Raw genomic sequence first — 17,783 nt, 5'->3', positions numbered from 1 at the left:
CATAAGAGGTTCCATAATAAACTCAACAGTTGGAGTTTATTATTATAATAAAATTCTAGGTGTGTTATTGTAATAACAATAGGAATACGGAAAATGCCCAAGTTTTCATTTATCTGTGACTTTCTTCCTTAAAATTGGCTAAACCATTTAAATTTACATTTTTTTTCAAAATAAGTATATCACATACTTGCAAAATAAAAAATCATATAATTTTTTTTTATAAATTGGATTTATTAATTGAGCTCCTGCTACAAGTCTCCACCCCATTCTAAGGCTTGAAGTGCATCAATTCACTTAATCCACAGCACGGATTCATGAGGTTGCTTACAGAGGAAACTAAAGCACAGAGTGGTTTAGTAACTTGTCCCAGAAAACCACTCAGAAGGTTGGACATTATAACCCAATGTCTTCCAACTCTGGATCCACACTTTATGCAGTAACTTAATTTAAAAGACATCACCACAGTGAAGGCTAATAGAAAAAAAATCTTTAACTTTCATTCAGGAATATTTAATTCAATATTTATCCAGAATTACTATTGAGTGACTAATACTGTTTATTACTGCCACTAAACTTTCTACAGGAAAGCACTCATTCATTCACCAAATCTTTTCTGTACTTCTACTATGCACCAGGCACTGTTCCAGGGACTAGAGAGAATAGATAAGTGAAGAAGCAAGAGCCCTGTCCACAAAGAACTTGATTCTTCTGCAGAGAGACAAAATGTAATTTAATCAAATAAATTACCTAATTAATAATTAATCAGAACACACATGTTATGAAAAAAGAAAAAGGAGAGTAAGACAAAAAGATGAGGAAGTACCAGCTATGAGAGAGTCTTGAGGAGTATCAGACTTCATAGAGAAAAGGAGATCTGAGTAAAGGCTTAAAGGAGGTAAGACACTTGGCTGAGCTGGAACCTTCCAGGTAGAGGGAGATATCAGAGCCAAAGCCTCAGGGTGGGGACTAGCCTCCTTAATTCCCTCTTCAATGGGGTTTTCAAGTTGCCCAGCAATCCAAGTATTCCCTTATTTTACAGGTCAGCCTGACACCGACCAAGATGATTCTAGGATAATTCAAAAGTTCCATACCCATTAGCTTTATGATAAAACTGAATAACAGAGATAATTCATTATGATTATCACCACCATTGATCATGTCTCAACCTTACTGAGTGCCTACAATGTACTGACTTCTTGGATAAGTCTTTTATATCCTGTACTATGCATCCAGTCAGTAAAGAGTCAGTAAATGTTTACTGAACACCTTTCACACCTTTCACAATTTACCACCAGTTCTGCCTGAATCCTTTAACTCCTAAAGCATCTATTCTCTATGATAAGGAATGAGAATCACTGGGTGGGGATTTTATCTAAACCACACATACTCCCCTGACACTGTCATCTCCCACCCCCATCCCACAGCCCAGGTGAAAATGCCACAGAGAGCATATCATATTCTTATGTTGCAATTCAGCAATTGCCACTCCCCTCACCAAAAAAGAGGGAGGAAGGAAAGAAGGGAGGAAGCCATTTTTCTTAAAGCTACCCACTGCTAGGACCAGGATGGTGAAATCACAGTTAATAACAGTGCACCAAGCTTCAGAGTTCAGGAATGCCTCTGGCCTCCTGGGGAGATGTCCAGCAGCTGTGCTTAATTTGAGTCTTTGTCACCACCTCCAGCCCCCACCCTCTCCTGGTGGCTGCTCTTGGTCTCAAGCACCCTTCCTTACCCTATTTTGTAATCCCTCCCCTGACACTTAACCTGTCACAGGGACACTGTGAAGGTCAAAGGTCTTAAGAGTGGTTAAAACTTTCCAAAATGTTAAGCATCAGTTATTATGAAATGAGGGGCCTAACAGCAAGGCACAAGGGGTGTCTGACCAACACAAGTTGGGAGAGAGCCCAACAGCATCTCATTCCAATTGCTTGCTCTCTAATGCATCCTAACAAGAACCGGGACTGCCTTTTCTCTGTTATACTCTAGCCAACTTTTACCACACTTAGGTAAACAGACAGATCATTTTATTCAATAATTCTTATTTCGTCCATAATAGCTTGGCTAGGCAATAGGCTTAAAGGAGGTAAGATACTTGGCTGAGCTGAAACCTTCCAGGTAGAGGGAGATACCAGAGCCAAAGCCCCAGGGTGGGGACTAGCCTCCTTAATTCCCTCTTCAATCAGGTTTTCAAGTTGCTGTCTACCTTCAGTCAGGCTTTAAAGAGCTGTCTACCTTCAAAATCTCACTCTCAACTATCCTTAACTTTGGTTTTAGTTACTGTTGGCTGACAATGAAGTTAATCTCTACCGAAAATGTTCGCTACTACTGTGGGTGATTAGAGCCCAATGTTTCTCAAAACATGCCTGTTAAAATACAGGTTTCTGGGCCTCTAGGACTCAGTAATTGGCATTTTATTGGCTTTCCAAGTGATGGTTAACTCAAGTACAGACAACAGCAGATTGAACCACACAGACATTTCAATTGTAGTCATTTATGTATTGGTCCTATACATATTGTACAAAATGCTTCTATAGGATAAATTTGTATTTTTCCCACAAAATAAATTAACAGTAAGTTTTGAGTGGTATGACAATCTACAAATTTGTTACTTTACAGGTTGGATAATCACATTAAAATTCCTATGCATACATAGAGGGACAGGACAGGACAGGGAGCCTCGTATCCGATTTAAGACAGAATGTGATTTTCTTAAATCAAGAAAGAAGATGATTTTCCACCATCTTTGCATCAACAGAACAACAAGCAAAATAAAAAGCAAATGCCTCAACAGAAAATACACTTTCATTCAAAGTGAAAGGGCACCATCTAGTGACCAAAAATATAAATTATCAGTGGGCACAAAGAGACATGAGCATGCATGCAGAGACAGTCACCAACATGTAACACATCCACCTCCAGGGTCTGAATCAGTGCTTTTTTGGAAAGTAGTTCTTCAAATAGTCAAGCTTAATAAGGACAGAGAAAAACAAACGTCAAAATTCTGGTTTAGATTGCTAAAGCGGCTAGCAGCATTGCGTTTTTCATTCCCTTTTTGGTTCTTGCTTAAAAGATGCATACAAGATGTGTCCTTTTTTCCAGGTTGATCTTAATTTATTCATTTCAATTCCTGAAATACAGGTCTCTGTTTTTCAATGACTGTTAACAGTTTACAATTCAAACATGTCTGTGTAACACCACAAGGGATTAAGATTTCCTTTAGACCCATTCTGCAAATACTTGACAGAGAAAAGTCAAAGTATTAACCACATTAATAAACATAAATTGAGGAAAAAGTCAGCTATAAAGAGGGTTAGAAGATGGTATAATAGAAAAGTAGGAAATAGGTGTAGAGCTTCTCCCTCCCAAAATTAATTGCTTTGAAGAATTCAATTTAGGCATGAAGGTTTTGAGACATTTACTCTTAAAAAAAAAATTATTACTTTAAAACCAATCCTCAAGTTCCCTGAACACAGGGGTCATGTTTAACTTGGTTTTGTAACTACCACAGTGCCAAACAAGTGGTAGATAGTCAATAAGCTGTTGTTGAATGAACAGATGGCACCTATAATTTAGGAAACGGCTAAATACAAAGAGAGGAGATGGAAGTCTATAGAAAGAGTCTAAAGCTCACATCCAAGGTAACTCTGTGTGCTGTACTTTCCAAAGAAGTTCTGAGTTCAAATATTCTGATCTTAGCACCTCTTTAAAAATACAAAAAAACTGTCAGATATTCACCTCAATTTTTGGTTTTTAGATTCCTGTCCTACCCATCTGCTCACATCTCTCTGGTGTCATCCTAATGAAGAGAAAATGACCAGATGGTAATCCAACCTTCTCTAAGTAATAGGAAGCTGTAATGGACATGCATATGAAATGGGTTATGTGAATAATGTCAAAGAGAAAAAAATTCCCCTTTTTAAAAATGTTAAACCTGGGGTGGAGCCAAGATGGCCAAATAGGAACAGCTCCGGTCTCCAGCTCCCAGCCCCAGCGACACAGAAGACGGGTGATTTCTGCATTTCTGCTTGAGGTACCGGTTTCATCTCACTAGGGAGTGCCTAACAGTGGGTGCAGGACAGTCGGTGAAGCGCACTGTGCGCGAGCCGAAGCAGGGCGAGGCATTGCCTCACTCGGGAAGCGCAAGGGGTCAGAGAGTTCCCTTTCCTAGTCAAAGAAAGGGGAAACAGACGGCACCTGGAATATCGGCTCAGTCCCACCCCAATACTGCGCTTTTCCAACGGGCCTGGAAAACGGCACACTAGGAGATTGTGTCCCGCACCTGGCTCGGAGGGTCCTGTGCCCACGGGGTCTCCCTGATTGCTAGCACAGCAGTCTGAGATCAAGCTGCAAGGCGGCAGCGAGGCTGGGGGAGGGGCGCCCGCCATTGCCCAGGCTTGCTTAGGTAAACAAAGCAGCCAGGAAGCTCGAACTGGGTGGAGCCCACCACAGCTCAAGGAGGCCTGCCTGCATCTGTAGGCTCCACCTCTGGGGGCAGGGCACAGACAAACAAAAACTCAGCAAGAACCTCCACAGACTTAAAGGTCCCTGTCTGACTGACAGCTTTGAAGAGAGTAGTGGTTCTCCCAGCACGCAGCTGGAGATCTGAGAACGGACAGACTGCCTCCTAAAGTGGGTCCCTCACCCCTGAGCAGCCTAACTGGGAGGCACCCCCCCAGTAGGGACAGACTGACACCTCATTCAACCGGGTACTCCTCTGAGACAAAACTTTCAGACGAACTATCAGACAGCTGAATTTGTGGTCTCACGAAAATCTGCTGTTCTGCAGCCACCGCTGCTGACACCCAGCCAAACAGGGTCTGGAGTGGACCTCTAGTAAACTCCAACAGACCTGCAGCTGAGGGTCCTGTCTGGTAGAAGGAAAACTAACAAACAGAAAGGACATCCACACCAAAAACTCATCTGTACATCACCATCATCAAAGACAAAAAGTAGATAAAACCACAAAGATGGGGAAAAAACAGAGCAGAAAAACTGGAAACTCTAAAAAACAGAGCACCTCTCCTCCTCCAAAGGAACGCAGTTCCTCACCAGCAACGGAACAAAGCTGGATGGAGGATGACTTTGATGAGTTGAGAGAAGAAGGCTTCAGACGATCAAACTACTCTGAGCTACGAGAGGAAATTCAAAACAATAGCAAAGAAGTTAAAAACTTTGAAAAAATATTAGAAGAATGGATAACTAGAATAACCAATGGAGAGAAGGGCTTAAAGGAGCTGATGGAGCTGAAAGCCAAGTTTCGAGAACTACGCGAAGATTGCAGAAGCCTCAGTAGCAGATGCGATCAACTGGAAGAAAGGGTATCACTGATGGAAGATGAAATGAATGAAATGAAGAGAGAAGGGAAGTTTAGAGAAAAAAGAATAAAAAGAAATGAACAAAGCCTCCAAGAAATTTGGGACTATGTGAAAAGACCAAACCTACGTCTGATTGGTGTACCTGAAAATGATGGGGAGAATGGAACCAAGTTGGAAAACACTCTGCAAGATATTATCCAGGAGAACTTCCCCAATCTAGCAAGGCAGGCCAGCATTCAGATTCAGGAAATACAGAGAACGCCACAAAGATACTCCTCGAGAAGGGCAACTCCAAGACACATAATTGTCAGATTCACCAAAGTTGAAATGAAGGAAAAAATGTTAAGGGCAGCCAGAGAGAAAGGTCGGGTTACCCACAAAGGGAAGCCCATCAGACTAACAGCTGATCTCTCGGCAGAAACTCTACAAGCCAGAAGAGAGTGGGGGCCGATATTCAACATTCTTAAAGAAAAGAATTTTCAACCCAGAATTTGCTATCCCGCCAAACTAAGCTTCATAAGTGAAGGAGAAATAAAATACTTTACAGACAAGCAAACGCTGAGTGATTTTGTCACCACCAGGCCTGCCCTAAAAGAGCTCCTGAAGGAAGCACTAAACATGGAAAGGAACAACCGGTACCAGCCACTGCAAAAACATGCCAAATTGTAAAGACCAGCGAGGCTAGGAAGAAACTGCAGCAACTAACGAGCAAAATAACCAACTAACATCATAATGACAGGATCACATTCACACATAACAATATTAACGTTAAATGTAAATGGGCTAAATGCTCCAATCAAAAGACACAGACTGGCAAACTGGATAAGGAGTCAGGACCCATCAGTGTGCTGTATTCAGGAAACCCATCTCACGTGCAGAGACACACATAGACTCAAAATAAAGGGATGGAGGAAGATCTATCAAGCAACTGGAAAACAAAAAAAGGCAGGGGTTGCAATCCTAGTCTCTGATAAAATAGACTTTAAACCAACAAAGATCAAAAGAGACAAAGAAGGCCATTACATAATGGTAAAGGGATCAATTCAACAAGAAGAGCTAACTATCCTAAATATATATGCACCCAACACAGGAGCACCCAGATTCATAAAGCAAGTCCTGAGTGACCTACAAAGGGACTTAAACTCCCACACAATAATAATGGGAGATTTTAACACCCCACTGTCAGCATTAGACAGATCAACGAGACAGAAAGTTAACAAGGATATCCAGGAATTGAACTCAGCTCTACATAAAGTGGACCTAATAGACATCTACAGAACTCTCCACCCCAAGTCAACAGAATATACATTTTTTTCAGCACCACACCACACCTATTCCAAAATTGACCACATAGTTGGAAGTAAAGCTCTCCTCAGCAAATGTAAAAGAACAGAAATTATAACAAACTGTCTCTCAGACCACAGTGCAATCAAACTAGAACTCAGGATTAAGAAACTCACTCAAAACCGCTCAACTACATGGAAACTGAACAACCTGCTCCTGAATGACTACTGGGTACATAATGAAATGAAGGCAGAAATAAAGATGTTCTTTGAAACCAACGAGAACAAAGACACAACATACCAGAATCTCTGGGACACATTCAAAGCAGTGTGTAGAGGGAAATTTATAGCACTAAATGCCCACAAGAGAAAGCAGTAAAGATCCAAAATTGACACCCTAACATCACAATTAAAAGAACTAGAAAAGCAAGAGCAAACACATTCAAAAGCTAGCAGAAGGCTAGAAATAACTAAAATCAGAGCAGAACTGAAGGAAATAGAGACACAAAAAACCCTTCAAAAAATTAATGAATCCAGGAGCTGGTTTTTTGAAAAGATCAACAAAATTGATGGACCTCTAGCAAGACTAATAAAGAAGAAAAGAGAGAAGAATCAAATAGATGCAATAAAAAACGAAAAAGGGGATATCACCACCGATCCCACAGAAATACAATCTACCATCAGAGAATACTACAAACACCTCTATGCAAATAAACTAGAAAATCTAGAAGAAATGGATAAATTCCTCGACAAATACACCCTCCCAAGACTAAACCAGGAAGAAGTTGAATCTCTGAATCGACCAATAACAGGTTCTGAAATTGTGGCAATAATCAATAGCTTACCAACCAAAAAGAGTCCAGGACCTGATGGATTCACAGCTGAATTCTACCAGAGGTACAAGGAGGAACTGGTACCATTCCTTCTGAAACTATTCCAATCGATAGAAAAAGAGGGAATCCTCCCTAACACATTTTATGAAGCCAGCATCGTCCTGATACCAAAACCTGGCAGAGACATAACCAAAAAAGAGAATTTCAGACCAATATCCTTGATGAACATTCATGCAAAAATCCTCAATAAAATACTGGCAAACCGAATCCAGCAGCACATCAAAAAGCTTATCCACCATGATCAAGTGGGCTTCATCCCTGGGATGCAAGGCTGGTTCAACACACGCAAATCAATAAATGTAATCCAGCATATAAACAGAACCAAAGACAAAAACCACATGATTATCTCAATAGATGCAGAAAAGGCCTTTGACAAAATTCAACAACCCTTCATGCTAAAAACTCTCAATAAATTAGGTATTGATGGGACGTATCTCAAAATAATAAGAGCTATCTATGACAAACCCACAGCCAATATCATACTGAATGGGCAAAAACTGGAAGCATTCCCTCTGAAAACTGGCACAAGACAGGGATGCCCTCTCTCACCGCTCCTATTCAACGTAGTGCTGGAAGTTCTGGCCAGAGCAATCAGACAGGAGAAGGAAATAAAGGGTATTCAACTAGGAAAAGAGGAAGTCAAATTGTCCCTGTTTGCAGATGACATGATTGTATATCTAGAAAACCCCATTGTCTCAGCCCAAAATCTCCTTAAGCTGATTAGCAACTTCAGCAAAGTCTCAGGATACAAAATTAATGTACAAAAATCACAAGCATTCTTGTACACCAATAACAGACAAACAGAGAGCCAAATCATGAGTGAACTCCCATTCACAATTGCTTCAAAGAGAATAAAATACCTAGGAATCCAACTTACAAGGGATGTGAAGGACCTCTTCAAGGAGAACTACAAACCACTGCTCAATGAAATAAAAGAGGATACAAACAAATGGAAGAACATTCCATGCTCAGGGGTTGGAAGAATCAATATCGTGAAAATGGCCATACTGCCCAAGGTAATTTATAGATTCAATGCCATCCCCATCAAGCTACCAATGACTTTCTTCACAGAATTGGAAAAAACTACTTTAAAGTTCATATGGAACCAAAAAAGAGCCCGCATCGCCAAGTCAATCCTAAGCCAAAAGAACAAAGCTGGAGGCATCACGCTACCTGACTTTAAACTATACTACAAGGCTACAGTAACCAAAACAGCGTGGTACTGGTACCACAACAGAGACATAGATCAATGGAACAGAATAGAGCCCTCAGAAATGATGCCGCATAGCTACAACTATCTGATCTTTGACAAACCTGACAAAAACAAGAAATGGGGAAAGGATTCCCTATTTAATAAATGGTGCTGGGAAAACTGGCTAGCCATATGTAGAAAGCTGCAACTGGATCCCTTCCTTACACCTTATACAAAAATTAATTCAAGATGGATTAAAGACTTATATGTTAGACCTAAAACCATTAAAATCCTACAAGAAAACCTAGGCAATACCATTCAGGACATAGGCGTGGGCAAGGACTTCATGTCTAAAACACCAAAAGCAACGGCAACAAAAGCCAAAATTGACAAATGGGATCTCATTAAACTAAAGAGCTTCTGCACAGCAAAAGAAACTATCATCAGAGTGAACAGGCAACCTACAGAATGGGAGAAAATTTTTGCAACCTACTCATCTGACAAAGGGCTAATATCCAGAATCTACAATGAACTCAAACAAATTTACAAGAAAAAAACAAACAACCCCATCAAAAAGTGGGCAGAGGACATGAACAGACACTTCTCAAAAGAAGACATTTATGCAGCCAAAAAACACATGAAGAAATGCTCATCATCACTGGCCATCAGAGAAATGCAAATCAAAACCACAGTGAGATACCATCTCACACCAGTTAGAATGGCCATCATTAAAAAATCAGGAAACAACAGGTGCTGGAGAGGATGTGGAGAAATAGGAACACTTTTACACTGTTGGTGGGACTGTAAACTAGTTCAACCATTGTGGAAGTCAGTGTGGCGATTCGTCAGGGATCTCGAACTAGAAATACCATTGGACCCAGCCATCCCATTACTGGGTATATACCCAAAGGACTATAAATCATGCTGCTATAAAGACACATGCACACGTATGTTTATTGCAGCACTATTCACCATAGCAAAGAGTTGGAACCAACCCAAATGTCCAACAACGATAGACTGGATTAAGAAAATGTGGCACATATACACCATGGAATACTATGCAGCCATAAAAAATGATGAGTTCGTGTCCTTTGTAGGGACATGGATGAAACTGGAAAACATCATTCTCAGTAAACTATCGCAAGGACAAAAAACCAAACACCGCATGTTCTCACTCATAGGTGGGAATTGAACAATGAGAACTCATGGACACAGGAAGGGGAACATCACACTCCGGGGACTGTTGTGGGGTTGGGGGAGGAGGGAGGGACAGCATTAGGAGATACACCTAATGCTAAATGATGAGTTAATGGGTGCAGGAAATCAACATGGCACATGGATACATATGTAACAAACCTGCACATTGTGCACATGTACCCTAAAACCCTAAAGTATAATTAAAAAAAAAAATTATTATAAAAAAAAAATGTTAAACCTTTGAACACAAAGGTTTTTGTGACTTTCATATGGATATCTGTAAGGATTTAACAAGGCAACAATTGTCATAAGGACACCTGCTAAAAACCGTATTTTCAATAAAAATAAAGTATTTCAATATTTAAAATTAAAATTTTATTTTCTCTACCTTACTCTATTGTAAGAATACTGAATGTTTTTATGACTTTATGTGAAGTTTAGTTATGCTTTTAAAAGATTATCTCTTGGTACTCTGGTTTCTACTCTGTGGTTTTCCATCCTTGGAAACATTCCCACCCCTGGAAACATTAGTGAATATTTTATTGCCTCTTCCTTCTTTCTTCAGGCCCCTAAACCTCCTTCCCACTTCATTCCTATTCCACAGCAAAATCTACAGAAAATACTCATGTCAGCCATTTGAATTTATTATGCTACAGAGAGTAATGTGCTACAGACACATGATGAATTTAGGCCAATCTTTCATCAACAATCTGTAGCCACTTTCCTGTCTCCATGATTAAGTGCTGCTGAGAAAAGGATTCAACCCCTCCAAATTCACAGTATGTCTTCCACCCTCGGCATGTACATTTAGAGACAGAAAACAACAGAAAATCCCTTGTTTGACCACCTCCTTGCCTCCCACTCACAATAAAAACAAAACAAAAGTTATCCTATCAGAGTTGTACTTCTGTTTACGGGGAAAAGTTCCACATATTATAAATGGCTTCAAGTCTGGATGGCTGTGGTACATTTTATGTACATAAACAAAACTGTCAAACAGATGAGTGGACAGAATTTACTTTCCCCTGGCGTGGAGCTCTGTCACGTTTGTTTCAAGTTAATTTCTTCCAAAAGCACTTGACTTCTGAAACAATATAATCAACACGGGCATTACCTGGGGCCTGGATCTGTCAAGAATGGCCAGTGTTGACAAACACTGAGGCGCAGCTCCAACTTCTTCTGAGATTCTTTGCAACCGTTGGGAATATGTCAACAGTCGGCAAGTATTCCAAAGTAATAATGGCCAAAATTTTTATGTAAGAAAGAATGTAGCCCTAGGCTTACAATTTTGTGAAAAAAATCTCAGAAAGAAGAAAAGTGTCAGAAAAAGCCCCAGGCTTCTCAAGGGCGTTAGTTCACTTGGAATCATATAGGGAAAAGCTAGGAAAAGCCAGAATGTATCACACAGAATGTATTACTTTTTAATGCCTTTGACGTGGCAATCGACTACAGATTTCCTTTATGATGTGGTGAAAATATGTGGTGTCTACAGTTAATCACAATTTCGCCATAAACAAACTCTGTCACCTTGGAAAAGTCACTGAATCACTCAAGTGTAGTTTCCTCAAAAAATAAATGAGGAAATTCAGTTAGATCACTGCTATATTTCCGTATAAATGCAAATTTCTTTGGTATAAAATAGTACTATAAGGTTCTTTAATAAGCAACCTTATTTTACAATTTTTGATAACTCATGGTAGGTAGCTCACTTAAAATCTAAAATGTTTCCAAGAAGCTTAAACTAGCCTAAATCTGGTGACACATCTACAACTGGCTTTCCTCTTATTTTGCACATTTTAAGAATCTGTGATTTTTGTATCAAAGTGGATGAAAGGCAGTGTTCACCCCAGTGGCATTTCCTGAATAATGTGCTTTTAGGCACAAAACAAATGCATTGACAACCCCATACAAAGACAAGATTCTATTTCAAACCCTATCTGAGCCATCTAATATGGCTTCTATTTTGATGACTATTAGGTTGGCAAGTCACTTTGGTGATCAGCAAAAGTGAATTCTACTCATAGTCAACTGGCCACTGCCCACATTTTATGGTGAAACATGTTTCCCCCGGCTTCTTAATAAATTGACTTTCTTTTTTAAACAAAAACTGTACGTGGGCCAAATAATCTACCAATATCACATTTTTTTACAGTGAAAATACATACTTTACCAAGAGATGGAGAACACCTGAACTGACTTATTAAGCCTGACTGGAAATGATTTTGAAAGAGCAAACAGGACGACTAGAAGCCTATGCACTTTACATTTATTTTGTGGCCAGTGAGATGGATTCCAGATTATTTCAAGGAATGTTCTTTGACAGTAAGAATTCTAATAAAAGAGCAAAGTATATTTCAAGAGGGGAGTAAAAGAGCCCAAGCCACACATAGTTAAAGCAAAACGTTAGTGGGCAGCCATAACATGTCAGGTAATATAACTGGGATAAAGAACAAACCCATCTGTTCTAGGCCTTCCCTACGCCAAATACAGTTGACCCTTGAACAACATGGATTTGAACCATGTAGGTCCACTTATAGTCGGAATTTATCTGCTGCCCCTAAGGCGGCAAGATGAACTCCGCCTCATTCTTCTTCCTCAGGCTACTCAATGTGAAGACGATGTGAATGAAGACTTTTATGATGACCCACTTCCACTTAATAGCAAATCTATTTTCTCCCCCTTATAATTTTCTTAATAAAATTTCTTTTCTCTAGCTTACTTTATTGTTAAGACTACCATATATAATACATATAACCCACAAAATATATGCTGATCAACCTTTTATGTTACTGGTAGGCATCTGGTCAATAGCAGGCTATTAATAAGGTTTTTGGGGAGTCAAAAATTATGCATGTATTTTTGTGTGGTGGGTCAACATCCCTGACCCCACTTGTTCAAGGCTTACCTGTACATTGCTTTAGGATAAAGCATAAAATCATCTTTATGTATCTTATTTAATTAAATTAATTAATTAATTAATTACTTTTTTGAGACAGAGGCTTGTTCTGTCACCCAGGCTGGTGTGCAGTGGTGTGATCTCGGCTCACTGCAACCGCCGCCTCCCAGGCTCAAGCGATCCTCCCACCTCAGCCTCCTGAGTAGCTGGGACTACAGGCACGGGCCACCATGCCTGGCTAATTTTTTGTAGAGATCGGGGGGCCTCACCACATTCTCCAGGCTGGTTTCAAACGCCTGGACTCAAGAAATCCATTGACTCGGCCTCCCAAAGTGCTAAGATTACAGGCATGAGCTACCACACCCAGCCAATATCTTATTTTAAAACTGAAAAAATAATCTCCTTACTAGTCAACTAAAAGAGCAGAGGAACAGACAGCAAGCAGTGCAAAAATAAATGTATTTTAAATTCAAAAACCTAATTTTCATGAGATTAATGTTACCATTAGTATCCATATCAACCTATACACAGTGAGGTCCCATGGCAACTTCCTATCAAGATTCTTTTTTTTTCCAAGTGAAACTTAATATTTAACGGAGAAAGAGTATTTTTGACATGATAATGGCAGGAGTGACGTGAGCGAATTGTAAGAAAGCAAGTTTGGCAAATTCCTTAGGCATTTTCAGCTCTCTTTTTGGCAATGATTGGGGAGCAGGTGCCCTCATCGCCACAGTAATGAATACTTCAGGCAGGTTCTTGCTGAATGCAAGGAAAGGGTGGGAGGTCCATTCACATACCAAGGTGGAGCCTGTGAATGGTTTACCAACTGGATAAAAAAGAGCTACCAACTTGAGAAAATTCAAAACTAGCTGGAAGATAAATAAGAGCTTTTGGTGATGGAATACCAGTATTTCCAATATAATCAGCAATGGAAGAGTTTAAAATACAAGGATGCTGGGCTATTAGAACTATTCTCCACTGACTTTTCAACTTCAGGAGGAAATGCAGCTTAACGGAGAGAAGAGGTAAATTGTGCATATGCCAGTTTGTGTTAAGATTCCACTGTGACTTATCAAAGCTGTTTACTTAATCAGAAACAGAGTTATGGGGGCTCAGCAAAAAAGCCTAGAAATAATCTCAGAGAAGAACAATGAAATGCAAACAAAGTAGAAAGCAAAAATCGAGGCATACCAGATGAAATAATCAACAACAGATGTATTTAAGGAGTGTGAGAATTGGAAAAGGATAAACTACCTTATCTTATAAACCACTTTGTCTTATACAGTGTAAACTAAACCCCAGACATAATCTGAAAGTTGCTGTTCAGATAGGAGGAGGGCAGGGAAAAATCCAAAGCATAAGAGAAATCCAGCTTTGGAACACAGAGGGTGGAAAAAGAAAGAAACACAAAGCCTAACTCAATTAGTTTCCCGCAGCCTCTTGGCATCTGAGCTCTATATTCCAGAGATAAGGAAGAGGATTCTGGGAAGGGGAGGAAAGAAAATGAAGTGCCAGGAGGAAATCTGGAATCATTAGAATGGTTTGTATATAACAATTCTACAGAAAGCATGGGTAGTGCTAGGTTACTGCAAGGGAGGTCGTTGACATAAGTATGAGTGGGAGATGGGCAACTCTTGCGATGGTGGAAATGAAGCCAAGACACCCCACATGGCAAAAACAATAATGCGAGGATCCAGGATGAAGAGGAGGAAACAATACCAGCCCTCTGCAATGGCAATGGCATCCCAGTCCAATACTCAATGGTCCTTTTGATAGAGGAGGGGGCACATGCCAGGATAAAGCATCCCCAGGAAATTGTACTGAGACAACAGCAAGTTATGCAAGAACTTCTAAGAGCCAGAAGTGACTAATCTGCCTTCTCTCTCCCAGGAATACTGATGTTCACAGTGTGCATGACAGGTCCCAGAGGTATTGCCTGCAGTCTAAACCCAAAGCACTGTAATCTGTGGCCAGGGCAGATTGTTCCTTTTTGCAACAGCTGGGACTCTTCGTGAAAAATCTTAACACACAACTGCTGGTTGCTGTTACAGAGTCAGACACTATGCATTTAAGAGTTCACACACATTAGACTAAGAAAGTCCCATAAATAAAAAGGTGACCACATCATACTATATACATGATCTCTTTATGTCTGACCTACTCAGATAAGAATTTAGAAACCGGAAAATCTGTCTCTTGAAGAGATTCAAGGAACAATTACAGGTACATGCAGGAAACAGCAAAACTTTTAGGAATTTGATTCTAAAAATAACTTAGCAACTTGAGACTGGCATTAAAATTCTTTACCTTTCTCATCTTTGTTTTGTATGTTACACTTGTTACATATAACTTTTCTATGTTACACTAAAGAGCAGCTAATTATAGGTTCAATTGACTCCGTGTGCTAAAGACTGTGTTTCAAGCTTGTTCGTGATCTCAAGGTTGGTAATATTCACAAAAATCAAAAAGGCCTAATATTAGGTAAGTGGTCCTTAAAGAAAATTATCACTTGGAAAATGCCTATCTGCCTTCTTCTCACTCCCACTTTCTACAGACTAGCTTAACAACAGCTGTTAATAGTTTCTTCATGAAGCCACATATACTGGCACAATATACCTATTCCTCTCCCCAACTGTGCATGATTCCTCACCCCAACTGTGTATTATTTGTTTTTCTTATAAAGTAGAAATGAAGGATCCTAATCTGTCAGTCCTAAGAGATTAATATCTTTGGGCGAGGAGATGGGAATAAAGTTTTAATTGTCTAATAACTTCAAAACAATCCTTTATTTTTCTTAAGAATAATATCTTAAAAGTTACCTAAGACCTAACAATTTCTAAGTCAGAATTCATCAAGAACTTATTCAAAGGCAAAGTTCCTGCTTAAATTTTTTTTTTTTTTTTTTTGAGACAGAGTCTCGCTCTGTCACCCAGGCTGGAGTGCAGTGGCACGATCTCAGCTCACTGCAACTTCCGCCTCCCAGATTCAAGTGAATCTCCTGCCTCAGCCTCCCATGTTGCTGGGTCTACAGGTGCACGTGCCATGCCCGGCTAATTTTTGTATTTTTTTAGTAGAGATGCAGTTTTTCCATGTTGGCCAGGCTGGTCTCGAATTCCTGGCCTTAAGTGATCCTCCCACCTTGGCCTCCCAAAGTGCTGGTATTACAGGCATGAGTCACCGCACCCAGCCCTTAAATATCTTAAATAACAAAAATTTTGAGTTTAGTCCTTTAAAATTGGTTTTTCTAAAAGCAAGAAGGCATCAAAAATTGCATCAAATAATCACCTGATAAGGGTGACCAATTAGTCCTATCCTTTCTAACACGAAAGATGATCTTCTGAAATTTCTTTCCATACAAAGAGCTCCTAAAAATAATTTAAAAAAATACTAATTGTCCCTTAAGGAAATGGGCAAACGACATGGATAAATAATTCAATACAAAATGATAAATAAATATATAACTATGAATAAAGTTCAACCTTACTAAATCACTTTTTAAAATAAAATCAGGAAAGGTCTTTAAAATTTCAAGCCCAACAAGGATATAGTTAAATTCCCATACTTTTGGTGGAAATAAAAACCAGTGGAGAAAATCTGGAAAGTAATTTGGAAATATCAATGAAGGATCACAATGTCATAATTTTAAGAATACACATATATTAAGAAGAGAAGAAAACCAAATTAATAGTGATTACTTCTAAGCAACAGAGTCACAGGTAATTTCTATTTTATTTTATGCTCTAAGCTCTTTTGTATTTTCCATTATGAACAACTATACTTTTATAATGCAGAAAAAATACTCATACCTTAAAAGATCATCTGTAAAGTCTGAGATCAATTCACTCAAATTACATCCTTTACTTTAAAACAAAATGTATTCAAGTCAGAACTTCCTGTTTTCCCCAATACAATGTTTCAAGAATTCCCTTAAAAATTGAGACCTTTAAATGTTAGCAATAATGACAACAACGCTTTCTCAATTAGCTAAAAAAAAAAGTTCCTTCTTTCTTCTCTACAATTCTGTGACAGGCTTTTTGCCATGCAGTTTCTCAACTTTATCTCTTTTTATTTGTTGTGCTGTTACTTTTAATATTTTACTGACATACTTTGGCTCTGAATACAGAATTCCCCAGTGAAACTGGAGCAGGAATACATAATGATGGGGTTAACTGTCATGGAAAGACAAGGTTGGAACAGAGGGCAAATAGTTAGTGAAGGCCATATGTTTATGGCCACCACTAACTACTCAAGGAATTCTTTCAAACATTTATGGCAACATCTCTCTTTTCCTGCAGTAATGGTTTCTGGAATAAATGGAAAAAAAGGACAATCCGGTAGTGGGGGTATACTGCTCTTTCTTTAAAGAATTTTCCAATGTCTCCCAAACAAGGACATTTAGAAAAGCAATATTTGGGTATCATTCTCAGGGTGTGATTAAGCCGCCTATTAACGTAAGCAATAAAAACCTCACAGAACAGTACCCTCGTAACAAACAGTTTCACCAGGATGGCAACTTAAAAGATGTTTTATCTTCTCAGCAGAGAAGTCCAAGAGTTGAGAACGGTACCTGGTTATGCGCCATTTGCCCCTGCCCTGGGGCTATTCTGTCTTTGGCTCTGCCCTGCTTTGTGCCCAGCAAGCTGGACCAGCACCCCTGGCAGTGGCTGCATGGCTCCATGACTACAATTCCACTGAGTAGTCTCTTGGCGGTTTCCTTTTTCACTGGGCTCCCACAATACCTTGTCCTCCCCTTGCCCCTTCAGCCCTCGGGTGATGATAATGGCTTCCAGCTGTTGCCAGTTTTTGTGCCTCATCATCTATTAATATCCATTGCTTGCTCACTTAACCCTGTCTACTGTAAACAGCCCCGTTGTTAGAGTTTCTTAAACCATTTGGAGTTAACTCTGTTTTCTGGCAGAGTGAGACTGATACAACACCCATTCCACCAATTCCTTTCTTCTTTTAATAAGAAAGTATGTGGGCAGGGGTTGGGGTGGTGAAGATTTG

General features: G+C 39.6%; 1 protein-coding gene across 6 annotated transcripts in view; it reads right to left on the bottom strand.

The window, feature by feature from the left end:
- Positions 1 to 17,783, bottom strand: part of BICC1 (BicC family RNA binding protein 1) — a 327,983-nt gene that overhangs the window by 43,827 nt on the left and 266,373 nt on the right. The window lies entirely within an intron of this gene.

Source organism: Hylobates moloch, unplaced genomic scaffold, assembly GCF_009828535.3.
Source record: "Hylobates moloch isolate HMO894 unplaced genomic scaffold, HMol_V3 SCAFFOLD_3, whole genome shotgun sequence".
Lineage (NCBI taxonomy): Eukaryota > Metazoa > Chordata > Mammalia > Primates > Hylobatidae > Hylobates > Hylobates moloch.
This window is presented reverse-complemented; position numbering and strand designations above follow the sequence as displayed.